Source organism: Vicia villosa, linkage group LG5, assembly GCF_029867415.1.
Source record: "Vicia villosa cultivar HV-30 ecotype Madison, WI linkage group LG5, Vvil1.0, whole genome shotgun sequence".
In the NCBI taxonomy this organism is placed as follows: Eukaryota; Viridiplantae; Streptophyta; class Magnoliopsida; order Fabales; family Fabaceae; genus Vicia; species Vicia villosa.
Genome location: NC_081184.1, coordinates 140,595,946 through 140,616,700, shown reverse-complemented (window position 1 = coordinate 140,616,700; position 20,755 = coordinate 140,595,946). Strand labels below are relative to the sequence as shown.

Below are 20,755 nucleotides of genomic sequence, written 5' to 3'. Positions count from 1 at the left end.
ATAGAACTTTTCATTCTATTATTTTAGGGTATCTAATAAATGTCAATCAATTTGATTAATTTCATTGGCATTCAATTTTTTATTATTCATTATCATAATAATTATTCTAATCATTTTGGTAGTAAATAAATAGTTTTTAATAAATAATTTTCAAAATTCTTGGTTTTCAAAATAAAATACTATATAAGAAAATTCTTGCTTTTAAAATGAAATTAATGTTTTTTTTGAGTTAATTTTAGTGTATAAAAGGTCAAACATGTAATATTATAGAATTTATCAACTATATTAAATAATTATTTTTAATTTAAATTTAAGATTTAATATATTATATGATAGAATTAAAATATATGTTTAATCTTTTAAATATACGCGTAAAGAAATATTTTTGATCCAAATTCAATTAAAATAATTAATAAAAAAAATCGGTGTCATTGATTTAAAAAGACGAAAAATATATATGTCAGTTATAAGTTGTTGATTAATACAAAAAATTCATAACAATAATTGTATTAAAATATATTAATTGGTATTAAATTTTAAACTTATTATGGTATAATATTTGTATTATTTTATTAAATTTGTACTACACGATCATTATTACAATAATAATTACATTTTTTTGTACAGTTAGTAAAAAATCAAAGTAGCTATACTTAAAATAATTTAGGAATTCGCCCCCGAACCGGATTAAACCGGTGGTATAAAGCCAAAAAAAAAAATTTAGGAATTCAAACACGGGAAAAAATATATTACTTTTTAATTATTTTTATTAATATTATTTTTATAAAGAAATTATTTTTAATTTAAAATACAATAGTTTTTAAGAAAATATATGTAAAAGTGAGCTATATATTATTGATGTAATAATTTAGTAATATATGTTATTAATGTGAATAAGAGAAATATATGTCTCTTATAAATTTATTTAAAATACTTTTAAATTAATGAGTAAATGGAAATAAGTTTTTGATTGATCAAAATATTTTTATAAATAATATCGAAACAAAAATAATATTTACATATAGCAAATATATTGGTCCAAATAATATTTACAAATATTTTTTAGTCTCTATAAATATCTAAAATTTTATTTTTAGTCCCTATTAAAAAAATGACATATTGTAGTTTTAGTATCTGTTATTTTTTAAAATTTTGAAAACTGTTTAATTACTTTTAAACTTTTTGAATAATTTTTTAATATTGACTATTTATAAAAGTAAATGATTCCATAAATATTTGTTTATATGTCATTCATAAAAATAATTTTTTAAATGAAAACATTCTATTTATGATTCATATATAAATCAAAATATGTATGATTTTTTAAAAATAGTAAACTCTTTTCTTAAAATAATTTTGTTTTTCTATTTTACATTCTATTATACTTTAAAAACAAATACACGTAACACACCTGTAGCCGTGCGAACGCACGAGTATCTAGATCATAATCTACGCGAACACACGAGTTCTGATATTTTATGTATATTTAAAGAAAATAAAAGTAAATATATTTAAAATCATGTATCAATTCAAACACGGGGAAAATGAATTATTTTTTAATTATTTATGTTACTAATATTTTAATTTTGATTTTTTAATTTTAGATACTATATTTTTTTATTATAATATATGAAAAATAGAAATATATATTATTGATGTAAAACAATTTTGATAAAATAATTTTGTTTTTATTTTAAAAATATGTCTTTCTTTTAAAAACAATAAACTACTTTGGTAAAAACAATTTAGTTTTTCTTATTTGCTTTTTTATTACATTTTAAAAACAAAAGTGTGCATACCACAATAGTCCCGTGCGAACGCACGAGTATCCTACTAGTTATGTAGAATATGAATGTTAATTTTTTAAAATTATGTGTCAATGTTTGTATAAATTTGTGATTTGATTGTGTACTGATTGTATATACATGTGCCTCTTAATTTAATTCCTAAGCAATTTATAACTACATTATTATTTTTTTTTTTAAATAATTAATTTAACGGGGGTTATAAACCTCCATAGATGGTTATAATTCTGCTGCAACCAACATTAAAATTGAACTACCAAATAAAATTCATCAAGGAAAAATGATTATGGTCTTGGGTTTTCCAGTTTTCATCTAATACAAAATGAGTATTTTTCAGTTTTCAACTAATCACAAGATTGGGACCAATATTCCATTATATTTTAATGGTAACATTTATTAAAAAATCTGGCATAACTATCTCAATTAACCGACTAACACTACAATACTAGGACTTGAACAAAAGGTTCACTAGGAAATCTCCAAAATGGAGATTTTTTTCTACAGAAGATAAATATTTTAATTCAATTTATATTACAAAATATATGTTAGCCACACAAAATAGATGTACACAGGGGTACGTTAATGGAATTTCTACGGCACTGAAAAATCATGGTTCAATTGAAATAGGAGTAATGTGTTTCTTGGCTGGCTTATTTGAGACAGACGCTCTTTAAACTTGACAATTGATTCAGTCTTTTCTGCTGGCCCTGATTTTATGCCATCTAAACTTGTGGTTTATCTGCTTCACTTTGTTTACTAGCCTTAACTGTATCTCTTCCTATTTTCTTAAGGATTCCTAAAATTCCAGCAGCAGCAAGACGTGCACCGCAAGAAGCAACAGATCCAGCAAAGTTCCACAATAATCTTCCTTTCATTTAGTGATGTGTTAGAGACCTGCAAAAAGGAAATCAATAAGAAAAAGTATCTATTGTTAGGCATGAAAGTTGTATTTCGACATGGTGAGTAGAGCAAGCATGCATACATGCGTACCTTTAATATATCCTTCAATTTCGTTCCAACCAATTTCAGATCCAGCATTGTGTCGTGGTGGTGGATAGAATATCTTCGCAGTCGCGCACTTCCATTTTCGATTGTTTAGGAGAGAAATTTATATGAGAAAATATGAATCAAAAAGTGATAGAAAAGGATTACATGAAAGCTATAAAGATTCTTCTTCTTTCTAAAGTTTGTCTGCAACATAAAAGATAATATAATACGAGTAAAACTTTAGACCTCATCATGTATTGTTTCATAATAAGGATTGGATAAATTAATATCTCCCTTATATTTATTCCCATTGTTTTGTGCAAATTACATACTTAATGTTACTTGTCCTTGAAAAGTTCCAAACAATGTTCTTGATCCAAGTTCCTACTCCAGAATTTGCTATAGTATTCTGGATATGTAAACCCTCTGTATATGGCTCCAGATCCATTTTTGGTTAGCGGATTTGTAGGACATATTAATGCCTCATTACCTGGGCACAGAAATGAAGCCACTGAAAGCCTTGGTTTTTCAGCATTCACAATAGCCCTATGTCAAACACTCTTATAAAGTCCATTACTTAAAGCCTGCAATCACCCAAGTGTAGCATAAAAATGTTAAAACTCTAAGATTTTATTGTGTACTGTTAAATGATACATTTGTATAAGATACTTTTAGTAAGTTGTCCTGTCACAATAGGATGTGAGTGTAGTAAAACTTTGAATACTCATCCAAAATCCATGCCATGGTCTGCGATGAAACAGATCAATGAAAAGATAATACAAAATTTGTAAATTGTTGGATGCTAGTATCATATAAATGGACATAAAACAAGTATTATATGGTAAAAACAATACCTAAGCATTGGTTCCCATATCAGGATCAAATAGTTATTGCCCCATTACAACCATAACATCGACAACTTTTGTCGGATTGCAACTTCAAAGATCCAATAGCTGCAATTTAAGCATTGACCACAACAAAAGCATACTAACACAAAACATTTACATAAGAGAAAAACTAGAGCGAAAAACTAGAGCACACAAGAGCATTATCGTGTTAGATCCTAAAACCAACATAAGAAACCAGAGTTCCATCATCTTTTGGGACTGTGCATTCAACCTACAAATCACAACAGAGAAAATAAGAAACCCTTTCCCCCACAACCCAAAATTAAAAAAGAATCTCTCTTTTACGATGCAGAAGGAGAAAAACATACAAATTATAATCAAACTCAAAAATAAAAAAAAACTGAGGATTGAATTGAAGCCCCAAAAAAAAGTAAATTAAAGAGAGCATCAAAACCTTGATTTTTTTGAAGGGGATGAAAAGACTCTTCTCAAGCTTGGAATCCAAACCGAGAATACTAGCACGTTTCTTCTGGGAAGAAGCAATACGATCAAAATTATATAAGTGCGATCGTAGATTGAAAATGATTATAAATAGGGAATTTTGACGGCGAAAATAAGGAGATAGGCGGTGTTATACCCCAAAATTTGCCCACATATTTTTCAAGAAAACTCCAATCTGAAAATTAAGGGTCTCATATAATCATGGATTTTTATTTCAACAAATATCCTGACATATGAAATACTTAGTTTTTAGAATTTTTCTTATACAGTAATTTGGCTTGCAGTTGAATTTATTCTTACGCAAACACCAAATACTGTTTATTACTTCACACATGATATTTATTTATTTACAGATAAATGGTACTGACACAATTGGTACAGAGTTAAATCTTTTTGCAGGCGCAGAATCAGGAAACTCTGACTGTACTGGTAACAAGTAGATTATTATTATCTTTTGTTTCCCACTAATTTTTGTACTATATTCCATTATTTGCAAAAATCTTTTCAAATCTCTTTTTTCAAAAATCAAATCTCTCCTTTTTCCAACACTATCATACACTTTCTTTCAAATCTTACTTCCACTCAAATTTTCCTTTTGTACGGAATCACATCATTCCCCAACGTCTCTTTCCTTCTTTCCATTCTATAAATACCTCTCATTTTCTTCCATAAAATCTCACATCAAATTCCAACTCATCTTTCAAATTCCTATCTCATATCTATTTTCTCTTCTTCCCTGACAAGAATGGCAAAGTGGATAGAGACACTGTTTCTTACAGTCATCACCATTGCTACGGTGATCATGACTTTCTTCTGCCTGCATAGTCCTGAAGAGTGTGGACCTGCAATGGTTGCACTCCCAATCATCTACATGTTATTGTTCATAGCATGGGTCATTAATCGTCATTCTTAAAATTTGCCGTATTTCTTATTTCTTAAATGTACCGTTTATTCGTCGTACTGTTCAATATAGTATGTGATATTTGTACTGTCAGTATTAAATGTTGTACTATTTGTCATAATATTGCTTAATTACTAAGATAATATTTTGTGTGTTTTCTGCCAGTCAAATATTCCTATTTCTGTGCATTAAATGATTTTCAGGGTTATTATCGGTAATTTTGCCCGCATACCGTAAATATTAGTTATTTATTATGTCTGTGTTTTTCTAACAAGTCAAGTAAATAAACTTTCATTTTTTACATAAAACAAAAACAAAAAAAAAACAACAAAAAAGAAAATTAACTTTGACTGTTGATTTTTCACTCTAACTGCTACATCAATACCTGAACAGTCAGTTGACAGCCAAACTGCTGGCAGTACAATTCTCAGTGTTTTGTACCATCAATCAAATCAATCTTTCACAATTCAAAATTCCAAGATTTTTGTTCTAGAAGTCTTCTGAATATCACGCGATTAGCAGAGACTCAACACTGCGCAAAAATCAGGTACGCTTAACTGTCTCCTACATAAACAGTCCCTGACTAGGGTTTTTCTTGTTTTTACAGGAGCAACAAGTTTTTGAGAGCTCAAATGGATTTCATACACATCCATATATCTCAAAGTACCATCATACAAATTTTCAAACTTCAATTCACTCAGACGCACCGTCAGCAGCTCAAACAGTCAACAGACGACCCGTTTGACCAAAAAAGTCAACAGACAGTCAAAAATGAAATTTTTTGTCAAAGTCCATATTTTGTCAAAGGATTCATCATTTGATCATTGGATGATCATAATTCATCAAGGAAAGATCAAAAATCAACAAAACCCTAAGATTCAAAATTAGGGTTTTTGCCTGAAAAGTCAACTCAACTTTGACTGATCATAACTCTCTCATCCTTCATCCAAAAAATTCAAACCAAAGCTTGTTTTGAAGGAAATTCAATTATCTTTCAAATGCCATTGATCCCATGGTCATTGGATTCCCCATTTGAAAAATATGATCAAAGACATTACAGGTCATTTTCAAAGTCAACAAAAAGACACTTTTTTCAAAAGGACACACAAGGAGCTTCAAAAATCATTTTGACATGAGACCAAAGGCATTGGTTAGAGGACTCTTTGAGGTTTCCAAAAAGTGCAAGATCTCCTTCATATGACAAAAATTGAAGGATTTAAACCTTGTTGAAGTTGGCTAAATTTTGGGAAAATACATGAAATCAACATTGATTAAAATGGCATTTTTTCCAAATGGGGCCAAGTTTTCAGCATTCAAACATCATTTCCATGATGATATGGGCCTCCCACGACCAAGACTAAGCCCATACCTTTTTTTATCCATTTTTGCATGATTTTATCTTATTTTAAGATTAAAATTAAAAGGAAAATGCATGGATAAATGGTAGCTTACAATTCAAGCATGACTCATCAAAGAATCTCCATTTTTCTGCAGCCAAATGAAGTACAAGGCAAGTGCATTGAAGGAGAGCAAGACTTGGTCAAGTTTTCAAAGATTTTTAATATTTAAAAATCAAACTTTCAACAAAGCAATCAATGCTCTTAGCTTCACTTCCAAGCAGCCCTTGGCCTATAAAAGAAGTGGAATACATCAACAACAAAAAGACCCACGAAATATAGCAAGAGTATAGCAAGAAAACTCATCAAATCTCTCAAAAATTCCATATACTTTGTAATTTTCAAATTCAATATTCCAATCAATATCAATACCAAACAATCATTCTAATCATCTTCTAAGGTCATATAAAGTAAGAATAAACTCTTTGTGTGGTCCCATGAGAGTCGTATCACGTGCATAAGTGTTCTTCATATTCATACATAATCAATTTTCGTTTTCCTATATTTAATTAACCTCAATATAAACTAATCATTCTAATGAGTTCATGAGGCCTCATAGGATAGATCTGGGCTTTAACATGAGAGTTTCCACGTGAAGATAGCTCTATGCCATGAACAAGTGTTCTTGCATGCTTAAGCTTCAACCTCTTCGAATCCATAGATACAGCGCCCAAATAGCAAAACTAATACCACCATCGTGTTCAGGAGGTGATTTTAAGTAGATCTGGGTCCTTTATTTTTATTCATAACGCTTATTTTTGCAGGTGTGGGAAGCTACCAAAAGTTGTGTTTCTGACGTACAAATAGGGGAGGTTTAAAACCCCCGCTATTTGTTTAAAAAATAAGGCAGACGGAGGTTGAAGACGACCACGCGTCCAAGCGTGGTTCGTCCGTCAAAAGTTGACCTTTCTATCTGCACGCGTGGCAGATTTCCTTCTCCTCATTCGCTGGTCAGCCAGCGTGGGTCCCAGTGTGGACTTTGAATATCTGACTAATCATGTGCACTGATTCCCACATGGCTATCATGCTCCCTCATGATCTGAACCCTTAGATCAATCTCCAAGCCAATCCAACGCGTCAGACAAGCAGCCCTATGCTATGGACTTCATTGATTTTCACACAGGATCAGTATCCTTTTTACATTTCTATTTTATTTTAATTTCTTTGTTAAATTAATTAAAAATAGTTTTAAAAATCCAAAAAATACACAAAAAATATTTTTAGACTTCTAAAATAATATATTATTTTCTGAAATAAAAATATTTTATTTTTCTTCATAATTTCAATATTTTGCATAATTAATTAGTATATATTTATATATTGGCTTTTTAATTATTCTAACCAATCAAAAAATCATAAAAAAAATTGTTCTTTATATTAAATATTGTTTATATATTATAAACTAATTTTGTACATATTTTGAATAATCTTCTTTTTAAGTTTTAATTATTTGTATAATTATTTGTATAATTATGTATTAATTAGCTTAATCAATTTCAAATCAAATTCCAAAAATTCCAAAAAAATTAGTTTTGTTTTAAAATTAATTAACAAATATTTTGTACATATTTTAAACTTAATTTCTAGGTTTAAATCTATTTTCATCTTTTTTCTTCATTTTAATTTAATTAATCATGCATTAATTATAATTAAAACCAATCATAAAAATTCCAAAAACATGCCTTTTATTTTTCTTGCAATTTAAAATTCCTAGATAAATGTATAGGATGTCAAATTCATGTAAATAGGCTAGTTTACGTTTCCTGCACAATCGATGTAATAGCGTAGATTTACTTTCCGCACTTTACATTTCCGCATTTTAATTTCCAGCACATATAAACTGCGTGTATGTCAAAGATAAAATTGAACCGTTAGATCACTAACTTCAAAGATAAATATCTGAATCCAATCACAATCACACTTGCACCTCTTAAGGTAATCCCTTCTCATTCTTTTCAAAATCAAAGTCAAAATTCCACTGTTTTGAGTACAAAATCGAACCTTGCTTTTATATCCGGTGAAAGGATAGATTTTTAAAGGAAATAGGATAAAGACCTTACAACTCAGGGTAGACCTCCTAGTTTGCTTGCTCAAATCAAAACAAACAAAATTCTCATACACTGTTGATTTTTCAAAACTTTCAAAAAAAGACAATACTTTGTATACATCCAAACACGGGTTATTACAAAGTTAACGTTCTTTCCAAAACATCTTTCGAAAGATAAACAAGCATTTTGTATACATCCACACACGGATCATTACAAAATTCAATTTACAAAAGTATGTGAAACCACATATGAGCAATTTCAGAGCAATTGAAAAGTGATCGAAAAACAAGTGAGCTAAGCAAACTTAAGAGCCCATGGATAACCATGGATACAAAGGGTGCTAACACCTTCCCTTTGTATAACCTACCCCCTTACCCAGAATTTCTTAAAGGTCTTTTTTCTGTTTCTTTTATAAACCTTTCCTTAATTGGATAAAATAAAAGGTCGGTGGCGACTCTGTGAATTTTCAAAAAAATGCGAAAGCATTAAGCGACAAAAAAGAGTTAGTTCACGTATCTCTACAGAACAGAGGTATGGCCCGGAATTAAAAATCGGAGGTCCACAGAACTGGCGACTCTGCTGGGGAGATACTTTCAAAAACAAAATATTTTCAAAAGGGGTTACCTTAAGAGAATAGATCACTTCGATGTTTTCAATTGTTTGACTTGATTGCTCTATTTTTCAAAGGCTTGCTTGGGTATTTTGCTTGTGTGAAAGATTCTAACCCGAATCTCGAGATACCTTAAGTATATGACAATAGACCAAGGAAACTGTACGGCATGTACCGATACGGTTGATCTGGTAGTCATCGTTAGTGCGATACTTTGGTTTATACTGATGTCCCTTGAAAACGATCAAGGAGTATATTAGGCTTCCGAAATGTCATTAAACACTAATTTGTCTTAGAACCTTTTTAGTTGAACTTGACCTGTGGCCTATTAAGTGGCTAGCTTTGAAATTGATCGAAGTTAGTTATCCTCGAGGAATATTTTGATCGGCCGCTCGAGCGCCGTATTGAGATGTTACTTCCAAGGATCATAGAACCCAAATGCTATTCTAGGACAGGTTTTAACCAACTCAACTTCAGTGGGGAGGGTATCACCTATCAGCTTCATACAAGCCTTTAAACCTAAGGCTATTGTTTGATTTGTTTTTGTGTGCCACATGTTTGCATCATAAGCATATCATTTTTGCACCAAACACTTCAAGGATCAAAGAGTTTACCTTTGTTTTTGCAGGTAATGGCTCCCGCCACCAAAGATTACATCTGAATCAACATCTCAACGGTACCGTCTGAACTAAAAGACTTAGTGTCAGAATTCCCCAGGAATGTTCAATTCACCGAAAGGCATGGTCACCTACTCCATTTGGCTACCTCAAAATTTGAAGAAGACATGATACGGGTCCTGTTCCAGTTCTTTGACCCTGAACATCATTGCTTTACCTTTCCTGATTACCAGTTGGTACCCACTTTGGAAGAATTCTCTGAACTAATTGGATTGCCTGTTCGAGATCAATTACCTTTCACTGGTTTAGAAAGGATTCCAAAACCTGAAGTCATTGCTGCTGCTTTACATCTGCGAAAATCAGAAATCAAGTCCAATTGGGAAACAAAGAGTGGAGTTAAGGGTTTGCTTGCCAAGTTCTTGTTGGAAAAGGCTCGACTACTGCTAGAGAACAAAAGTTATCCAGCTTTTGAGGAAGTTATGGCACTTTTGATCTATGGTTTGGTTTTATTCCCAAATCCCGACCAGTTCATAAGTGTACACATCATCAACCTTTTCCTAATCCGTAACCCGGTACCAACATTGCTGGGAGACATTCTACATTCTTTACACACTCGTACCATGAAGAAACGAGGAACTCTCATGTGTTGTATACCACTACTGGCTAGGTGGTTTACATTTCATCTTCCCCGATCAGTGTTGAGAAATGAACAAAGAATGCAATGGTCTCGCAGGATTATGTCTTTGTCTCATTCAGATATCCGGTGGAACAACTTCTTTCAAAGAGACATTACTATCATTGATCATTGTGGAGAGTACCCTAATGTGCCACTCCTTGGCATCAAAGGAGGCATCACTTACAATCCCTCTTTAGCTCTACGCCAATTCGGATATGCAAGGAGCAACGGTCCTCATGACATGATTATCCATGGCATTGTGTTTGATTACGAGAATGATTCTCATAGACACCGACGAAGGTTCATACATGCATGGGGCAGTGTCTATAGAATAGAAAGCAAAACTCTGGGACAATGGAATTCTATTCCTATGGAACCCTACCTCAGATGGGTCCGTACTCATGCTCAGAAACTCCTTATGCCATATGAAAGTACTTGTTTATTGTCTTATTGGCATTCATGCTTGGCTAAAACATAGAAGCAGCTGCATGTCATACTGTGTACTCTTGCATATATTAATAAGTTCAAAACAGGTACTGAAGCAAGATGTTACAAGTAATGTCATGACATCAACCATGACATCGCGCCTGCAGAACTAAGGAAGGAAGGCTCAGTTTGGTTTTAAAGATACAAAGCCTTATGGAATCCTATGTGGCGCAGTTTTAAAGGTCAAAGAATCAAGTCAGAATATTGAAGAATCAAATCTGAAGATTGAAGATTCAACTGTTACTAATTGAGGAGATAAATTAGGTAACTTATGATTAAAAGACCTTGCTTGTAGCAGAAGAAATCTGCTGATTTGTAACAGCAAGGAGTGTTGTGATTTCAAGCCCAAGTCCAACTAGAATTAGGTTATATATAGGATTCTTTGTAACCTTGTAAACCTAACGATCATAATGTAGACATTAGGATTTGTTGTGTAAGTGAACCTCCCGAGTTGTGGGAAGGTCACCATTGTCCATCTCAAAGCCCGTAGGCAGGAGATGTGTTGTTATTCTCGAAACTGTTAAGTAAGAGAATTATTGTTCTCACTCTAAGCCATTAGGTATGAGTTGAGTATTGTTCTTGAAGGAAGCTTTTAAGCAACTTCAAGATAGTTCTAAGGTGGGAGTATTACGGCTCTTAGTCTTAGGATAATTGTGCTGGAAGTGTAACTTCTGTTTGAAGAATAACTGGTACAGTATTGAGCTAGGAAGAGAGATGGTGATATCTCGTATCTAAGTGTGGTATCTTAGATAGAAGGATCATTGGGTAGTTATTAGGTATACTGTGGCAGTTGCCTGCAAACCTGAGGTTGTTTGTAAGAAAATAATACTACTGATAGTGGACTTCTCTCCTGGCTTGGTATGCCCCCAGATGTAGGTTGTTTGAACCGAACTGGGTGAACAATTCTGTGTGTTATTTACTTTCTGCTGTGTTAATTATACGATGTCACAACATCAGGGATGACATCCGGTATTCAATTGTTAAGCAGTCTGTAACAGAACCAGTTCAGAGGTGACTCTGCATAATTCAGCTATGCAATGTTTATAATGGTTCTGTAGTTTGTATGATCTCAGATTAATCATGGTCAGAAGATAATTTAAGAGATCAGTTGTAATACCCTGCATAATATATCTGCACAGCTAGATGTCTTAACATCGTGCTTGACATCTGAGACTGTCATACCAGAATTTCAATTGGTATCAGAGCGGGCATCCTGTCTGTTTCTGGATGAGATCTTTGGGAGATACTTTCTGGTTTTATGCAAGGTAGATGATGTAATCAACAGATAGAAGAGGAAGACAACAAGTGGCAGTTGGCTTTTCTCTTGTCTTGGATTAAATCACTCTTGGGCAGAAGGGTGATAAGATTGAAGACTCAAGAAGATGTGTGTGCTCTAAGCTGGTTGATTGTGTGTGCTGAATGTTTTTGATTGTGATACAACATTAATAAAGAACCATGAAGGGAGCATGAAGTCTGAGTACTGAGAAAGATTGTGTTCAATGAGGAATTGAACAGAGGGTGCGCTCTTGAAGACATGAAGATGCGTCTTATGTCTTCCATTCATCAAAGTACAAGGAAACATGTGTTGTCCTGGATAAGGGGAAAGTATTACTGTTGTTGTGCTGATTGTGTTTCCAACATGTTGTTTTTCTTGGTGGAAGGTGAGATTACCAAGGATGTGTGTGATGTCACACCTCATGTGATAACTTGCTCTGCTTAATCTGGAAGTGAAAGCAGACAAGGTACTGAAGCTTGAAGAGCAACACTATTGTCAAAAGTGGCAGCTTTGACTTAGTGTGGATTGGAATGGGCAGATTCCAATCTGGATGGCAGTAGTGTTCTAAACTACTTTCATGTTGAAGACTTCATATGACATGAAGAGAGTTACTTGATCTTAAAGTTGTAAGATCTTGGTAACTAGGTGTGTTTGACCGGTGCCAGGACCAGTTTGTTGTGTGAACATAGGGGTGTTCATATTGTTTGGTCCCTAGAAGAGAAGGATGGACCAAACTGTAGGTCTGCTAGACCAAATTGACCAGTAGATGTTGTCCAAGAAAGTAAAATTCAGAAGATTCAAGCGGGAGTGAATATTCTTGAATCGCCTTGTTCAACATTCAACACAGTAAAGACTATGATAAGGTAATATCTGTTACTATCTGATCATGAGTAGGTTTTTGGGTCTAGTATGTAGCTTGAAGATGAAGCAAGCTATTTGTTAGGGTGAAACCGTTGTTATGCCCTATGTGTGTTGCTTACTATTATAAGATGTGGAGTAAGCAATGTGTTTTCTGTTAAAATGAGACTGTTTTCCGCTGCTTAATCTATAGATCACAGTCTAAGTTATTTCAACAGAAAGTATTTTAAGAAGATTCCTACAGCCATAATTGAAGTGTCAAAGATACTTGAGTAATCTCTCAAGTCCACTCATTTTTGACATGGTTCATTATTGCTGATGAATGACTCTTGATCAAAGCCATTCATAAAATCTGCATGCGGTTTCCTGAAAGGAGGAATAAATGTCACACTAAAAGTTGTGACATCTGTGCTGGTATGCAGCTACCAGTTGAAGAACAGATGTTCTGGTGCTAAACAAATGTAGTGTGAGTACATATGTTTGGAACCTACTCCTGACCTGGAAGAGGAGACATCTGACTATGATTGATCAGGACACGATCAATTAGTAATTCTACAACAATGTTCATACATGTGGAAATTACTTATTTTGCTCAAAGTGCCATAACTGATTTATGAAGGTATACCTTTCTATCCCTTTATACAAATAAAATCAAGATGAGCTTATATCTGGTATTTTCTTCTGATCAAAGGAACCAGATGTATATTGTGATTCATTACCATAGAACAGTTGTTGGAACTGAATACTGTGTCTTATACATAGTGAAATATGGTTATGAGTTGTGAACCTCCTTATGTTATATTCATAGAAGGAAGTTATGTTGAAGAATCAAGGATGTCAGAAGGTCTGACTAACTCAGTGTCATGCCATCCTTAAAGTCTATTCCAGATATCTTTTGAGGGAATCTCCTCTTTAGGTATAGACTATGGCATCCACCATCTCTTAATCAGAGTGAGAGTCTGAAGTAGTATGTTGAGATGCTGGCTATTTTTTTTCTTGGTTATGCTGATAAAGAACTCTACTATCTCCACCAATCGGTTATGAACAAAGTTATTAGAGATGTTAATCATTCCAAGTTATCCTACTACAAGCTACAGTAAGTGGCAGACTGTATATTGTATAGCAAGTAACTAAGTATTCTAAATTTGGAAACTGTGGCAAGTCCAAGTGAAGGAAGCTTTAAGTTCAAAGATATCCTCTGTTTGTATAAGTGAGGGGGAGTAAAGGAGTTTGAAGATCAGCAATGACAAAGTTAATCTGCATTTAATCTTTATGAAAAGTCTATGACTAATCTCAAAAGCAGATAAACAATGTCGTATAAGATGTCAGGACATAACTCACAACATGTTTTATCCTTGAAACCAGCAAGGAACATTCATTGATTTATCAACTAAAAAATATGTTTTGATGGTGTGTATCACTTGTTCTGATATGGTGCATGATCCAACCATTGCACAAGTACACCTGAAGCAGAATTCTCAAATAAACATCTCTTGATCAAGACATTTGTTAAAATCTAGGTATGTTATGCATTATGCTCAGGTTTATTGAGTCCTTTGTTTTCGTTTTTACTTTCAGTTTCTGAGTCTCTTATAGTTATTATTGAATATAAGTCTAGAGTTTAGGTTATGTTTATCAAATTGTGATAAACACAGGGATTAAGGGTAGTGTTCAGATTCTGTCAAATCTAAGGTCAATCTTTGCAGTTGTTTTGCATAAGATTTTGAGTCTTTTCTTTGTTTAGAGTCTTTAATTCTAGTCTGAATACATGTTGCTTCTTGTATTCTCTGTTGTTCAATATAGATGTGTTGTCTATTTTGAATATGTCTTGGGTGTCTATAGTCTTGAACATAGACTGTCTTGTGTTCTGAGTCATCCAACATAGAAAGCTGGTTTTTCTATACTAGTAGATGGATGGGCCAAGTTATTGCATTGTCACAGTAAGTATCCTCTTCTGTTCCATAGAGGAAATAGAGTCGTTGAATGGAATTTTGAAGTCAAAAAGGGGGGATAGTCTATGTCCTATATTCAAAGAAATAAAGTGTGCTTCCCAATGTAACAGACCTGAAATGACAATGTCTGATCTGATGTCGGGACATTAAAGAATAGATTCTCCTGCATGTAATGTCATTGGTTATTCATTGAAACTGTTCTTGTCTTTAGAAACAGTCAAAAGAGGCTGGGCGGTGGTCAGTGTGTAACAGAATTCCTGCCCTCAATAAGCGCTCCACTCTATTAAAAGCCTTGACTATCGTTACTTCCTATGATCCTCCTATGGCTATAAATAAGCATATCTGCAGCAGGCTTCAGTTATCAGATCACTCAAAGATGTGTTTCCTATGTGTTTGTGTTGGGTGTGTCCAGATTTGGTATTGTGATGGGTTCCTCTATCAAAATCTAATCAGTATATCACAGGGTGGGGAAATCATGGATCTGTACCAAAGATGTTACAGAAGTAACAATTACATGCATCCTCGTGTTCTGCCTTTAAGAAGGAAGTCTTTAGTTGTGATTTGTGATCTGAGTTATGAACACAATTGTGATTTGTGTTCTGAGTTACAAGGGCTAGTTCTTGAAGAACTACAGTGGCAAGAGTTTGTTCTCGTATCTTCTTCCTCATGTGCAGGGGGAGTTACAGGTTCTTCCACTGCATATTATGACATCGTGTTCATCCTTGTCATATTATGGCTAAAAAGGGGGAGAGAGGTTGATGCTGATTTTGCTACTGTCAAAAGAAACAAAGGAAGATCTGAAGACAGAAGTAGAATCAGACTGACGATGTTATGATGTGGTCCAACCTCTGAAACCTGAAGGCTGAAAGTTGAAGCAGCTGCTCTTGAGTTTTCTTCTTACTTGTTTTTATTTGTTTAAATGTATAGTATGTATAGTTTTAGCCACAATAAGACAAAGGGGGAGATTGAAAGTACTTGTTTATTGTCTTATTGGCATTCATGCTTGGCTAAAACATAGAAGCAGCTGCATGTCATACTGTGTACTCTTGCATATATTAATAAGTTCAAAACAGGTACTGAAGCAAGATGTTACAAGTAATGTCATGACATCAACCATGACATCGCGCCTGCAGAACTAAGGAAGGAAGGCTCAGTTTGGTTTTAAAGATACAAAGCCTTATGGAATCCTATGTGGCGCAGTTTTAAAGGTCAAAGAATCAAGTCAGAATATTGAAGAATCAAATCTGAAGATTGAAGATTCAACTGTTACTAATTGAGGAGATAAATTAGGTAACTTATGATTAAAAGACCTTGCTTGTAGCAGAAGAAATCTGCTGATTTGTAACAGCAAGGAGTGTTGTGATTTCAAGCCCAAGTCCAACTAGAATTAGGTTATATATAGGATTCTTTGTAACCTTGTAAACCTAACGATCATAATGTAGACATTAGGATTTGTTGTGTAAGTGAACCTCCCGAGTTGTGGGAAGGTCACCATTGTCCATCTCAAAGCCCGTAGGCAGGAGATGTGTTGTTATTCTCGAAACTGTTAAGTAAGAGAATTATTGTTCTCACTCTAAGCCATTAGGTATGAGTTGAGTATTGTTCTTGAAGGAAGCTTTTAAGCAACTTCAAGATAGTTCTAAGGTGGGAGTATTACGGCTCTTAGTCTTAGGATAATTGTGCTGGAAGTGTAACTTCTGTTTGAAGAATAACTGGTACAGTATTGAGCTAGGAAGAGAGATGGTGATATCTCGTATCTAAGTGTGGTATCTTAGATAGAAGGATCATTGGGTAGTTATTAGGTATACTGTGGCAGTTGCCTGCAAACCTGAGGTTGTTTGTAAGAAAATAATACTACTGATAGTGGACTTCTCTCCTGGCTTGGTATGCCCCCAGATGTAGGTTGTTTGAACCGAACTGGGTGAACAATTCTGTGTGTTATTTACTTTCTGCTGTGTTAATTATACGATGTCACAACATCAGGGATGACATCCGGTATTCAATTGTTAAGCAGTCTGTAACAGAACCAGTTCAGAGGTGACTCTGCATAATTCAGCTATGCAATGTTTATAATGGTTCTGTAGTTTGTATGATCTCAGATTAATCATGGTCAGAAGATAATTTAAGAGATCAGTTGTAATACCCTGCATAATATATCTGCACAGCTAGATGTCTTAACATCGTGCTTGACATCTGAGACTGTCATACCAGAATTTCACCATATCCTGCTGTTCTACCTGTGACTTTTGAACCAGAGGTCGAAGGATATGAACCTCAAGTTATTCTACACCCGGACATGCCAACTGACCTAGAAGAGTTGCAAAAATCTTGGGTTCAACTCAAAGAGGAAAGAGACACCTTCAAATCATACTGTCAGGACTATGAGAGAAGGATATTGGAGCTCACCAGACAGCTTCAAGAAGAACAGCAGATCAACACATTCCTGGGGGCAAAGAGAAAGCGTCCACGGGAGACCTGAAGGATCATTTATTTTATTTCTGTCTTGTAAGCCCAAATGAGGCAAAGAAAAAAGAAGCAAAAGAAAAGAAAAAAGAAATAAATTGATTAACTAATGTTTGTTTCTTCTTTAACAAATCTAAACTCTAAGATCCTTGAAACATTGCACACACATTTCACTTCATGCATTGCATATACATTTCATACATTGCATTCATATACATTGCATATACATTTCATACATTGCATACACATGGCATCCAGTCATACACATTGCATAACAGGTTCACATGACGGATTTCTCATCTTCTCGCTGTTTATTTCAGTCAGAAGAGATGGAATCCGAAATGAGCATCAAGAATCTCGAAGCACAGAATGCCCAAGTTCAAGTGGCAATTCTGGAACTGGCAAAGGGGCAACAAGAACTGAAAGCCCTGATAATCAAGAAGAAAAAGAAGCCCAAAGGATCTGTAGGTGTGAGTCACCTAAGAAGAAAGATCAAAATCCCAGTCAAAAAGTTCACAAAGCCACCGATCCCTGAAACAGTCGGTGATGATGAACAAGAAGACAATCAAAGCAACCAGGGTTCTGCTAAACCCTCTCTCTCTTCAAATGAAGAAAATGATCATTCTGGGGACGAACCGGATGATGAAAAATACCAACAGCTGGAAGACCGTATGAAAGCTATGGAGATACAAAAAATACCTGGCTTAGATTTCAACGATCTAGGGCTCATCTCGGATGTTGTTATCCCTCCAAAATTCAAAGTTCCTGTCTTTGCAAAATATGATGGAGTTTCTTGCCCGAAACTACATCTGAGATCCTATGTGAGGAAGATACAACCTCATACAACGGATAACAAATTGTGGATTCACTTCTTCCAAGAAAGTCTGTCGGGTACACAACTCGAATGGTACTACCAGCTGGAAAATACCAAGGTTCATACTTGGGAAGAATTAGCTGCTGCTTTTTACAAACAGTACCAATACAATGCTGATCTTGCGCCAACCCGTACTCAACTAAGGGGCATGTCTATGGGACCAAAAGAAAGTTTCAAAGGATATGCACAAAAGTGGAGAGATATGGCTGGAAGGGTTCAACCACCCTTATCTGATCGCGAACTAGTTGACATGTTCATGGGCACTTTAACTGGCCCTTTCTATAGCCATTTGCTGGGAAGCTCATCATCAGGTTTCACTGACCTGATACTGACCGGAGAACGTGTCGAAAGTGGCATTCAAAATGGAAAAATTCAAATAGGTTCCTCCTCTGGTACTACAAAAAGGCCCATCAGCGGGAGAAATGAGGTCAATGCAACACAAATTCAGAAAAGTCGCAAAAGTGAGCAGCATCAATCTGTAGGGGCAGTTCTGATCTCCGCATCTGCACCTCAAAAAGATCAACAGCCAAAATACACGCATCGACCAGATGCACCAAGAAGAAATTTCACCAAAATCAACATGCCAATTTCTCAGGCATTGCAGCACTTGCTAAAAGCAGATCTGATCACCTTAAGAGGTCCTCCAAGGAATGTCAACACTTCCTCTCCGAATTATCGCCCTGATGCGACATGTGCCTATCACTCAAACTGTCCAGGACATGACGCAGATCACTGCTGGGCCCTGAAAAATAAAATACAAGATATGATAGATGCTGGTGAAATTGAGTTCGATCCTCCAGAAACTCCAAATGTCATCACTGCACCTATGCCAAAGCATGACAAAACTGTTAACGCTATCCTGGACACTGTTTACATCTATGATGTGAACGAATTATCAACTCCACTCTGCAAAGTCAAAGGAAAGCTAATCCGAGCTGGTTACTTTCCAGGGTGTGACCCCGACTGCTTTTACTGCTCCTGCCTGCCCAATGGTTGTGAAAATCTAAGAATGGGAATTCAAAAGTGGATGGATCGCCGTATCATTATGTTTGAGAGGCTCCCTTCTATGGACGTGCTGTGCGAAGTCTTTGCAAACGGGATGAGAATAGAGGATGCCTCAGTGATCTCCAGCTTACCATTCAAAATCTCTGCCAAGGCTCCATTCAAAATTTCTGCTACACTCAAAGTGGCATCAGTAGTCATTGCTAGTCCAACTCCATTTCCATACTCCTCAGACAAAGCTGTCCCATGGGGATATGACACTAATGTTTATGTTCATGGAGTTAAGCAGAGTACCTCGACTGAAGAGACCGCAAAGTTAACTACTCCAACTGTGGGTAATATTGTGGGTACCAGCAAGATCACGAGAAGTGGAAGAATCTTTTCACCAGAAATTTCTCCAAATGTTGCTGCTGGTCCAGTCCGAGTCCCAGTTCCTAATCAAAATGTCAACGCTCGAGGCAAAGAGCCACAAGTTGAACAAGTTCAAACCCCGGTGGAGATCACCACTGAGGATCCATCAAAGCAAGAAATGGAGGAAATATTGAAAATCATCTGCAAGAGTGATTACAATATTGTTGAGCAACTGGGGCACACTGCTTCAAAAATCTCAATGCTATCTCTGCTAAAATATTCAGAAGCTCATGCCAAAGCTCTGATGAAGTTCCTGAAAGCTGCGCATGTGCCTCAAGAGATCTCAGTCGACCAATTTGAGAATTGTGTTGCCAATCTAACCATGAGCAATGGTCTCGGTTTCTCCGATGTGGATTTAACCCCTGCTGGAAAAAATCACAACAAAGCCTTACATATCTCCATTGAATGTAATGGCACCACTCTATCTCATGTGCTAGTAGATAACGGTTCTTCTTTGAACGTGTTACCGAAAACAGTACTAGAAAAGCTTGACTTCGAAGGAATTGTGTTACAACCAAGTGATGTTGTGGTAAGAGCCTTTGACGGGTCAACCAGAACGGTATACGGAAAAGTGAATCTCCCAATCAGAGTGGGTTCTCAGATCTTCGATTCTATCTTTTACGTAATGGAAATTCACCCAGCTTACTCCTGTTTACTTGGACGTCCTTGGATACATGGGGCAAACGCTGTAACTTCTACCCTGCATCAGAAGTTAAAATATCCAGTAAAAGGAAAGATTGTCACAGTCTATGACGAAGAGGAATATGTGGTTAGTCACCTAAGCAATTCCAAATATGTTGAGTTGGAGGGCGAATTCATCGAAACTCCATGCCAATCATTTGAGGTGGTCTCCCCAGATGTCTCTACCACCAAGCATATTCCTGCTACTCCAACTACAACTATGGCTTCTCTCAAAGATGCCAAAGCCTTGATTGAACAGGGTGATTGCACAGTATGGGGACAACTTCCCGATATACCCTACAAATCTGACAAGCTAGGTCTGGGCTATGATAGTGAAGATCAAAAGAATGATCAAGGTCCTC

At 35.1% G+C, this 20,755-nt stretch overlaps 1 long non-coding RNA gene across 1 annotated transcript; it reads right to left on the bottom strand.

The window, feature by feature from the left end:
* Positions 1-2,218: 2,218 nt before the first annotated feature.
* On the bottom strand, positions 2,219-4,252 carry LOC131607562 (uncharacterized). Its single transcript, XR_009285340.1, has 4 exons — positions 4,095-4,252; positions 3,647-3,911; positions 2,796-3,539; positions 2,219-2,699 (listed from the first exon to the last, which is right to left on the bottom strand). It is a non-coding gene; the product is annotated as an uncharacterized LOC131607562 (long non-coding RNA).
* Positions 4,253-20,755: the final 16,503 nt, after the last annotated feature.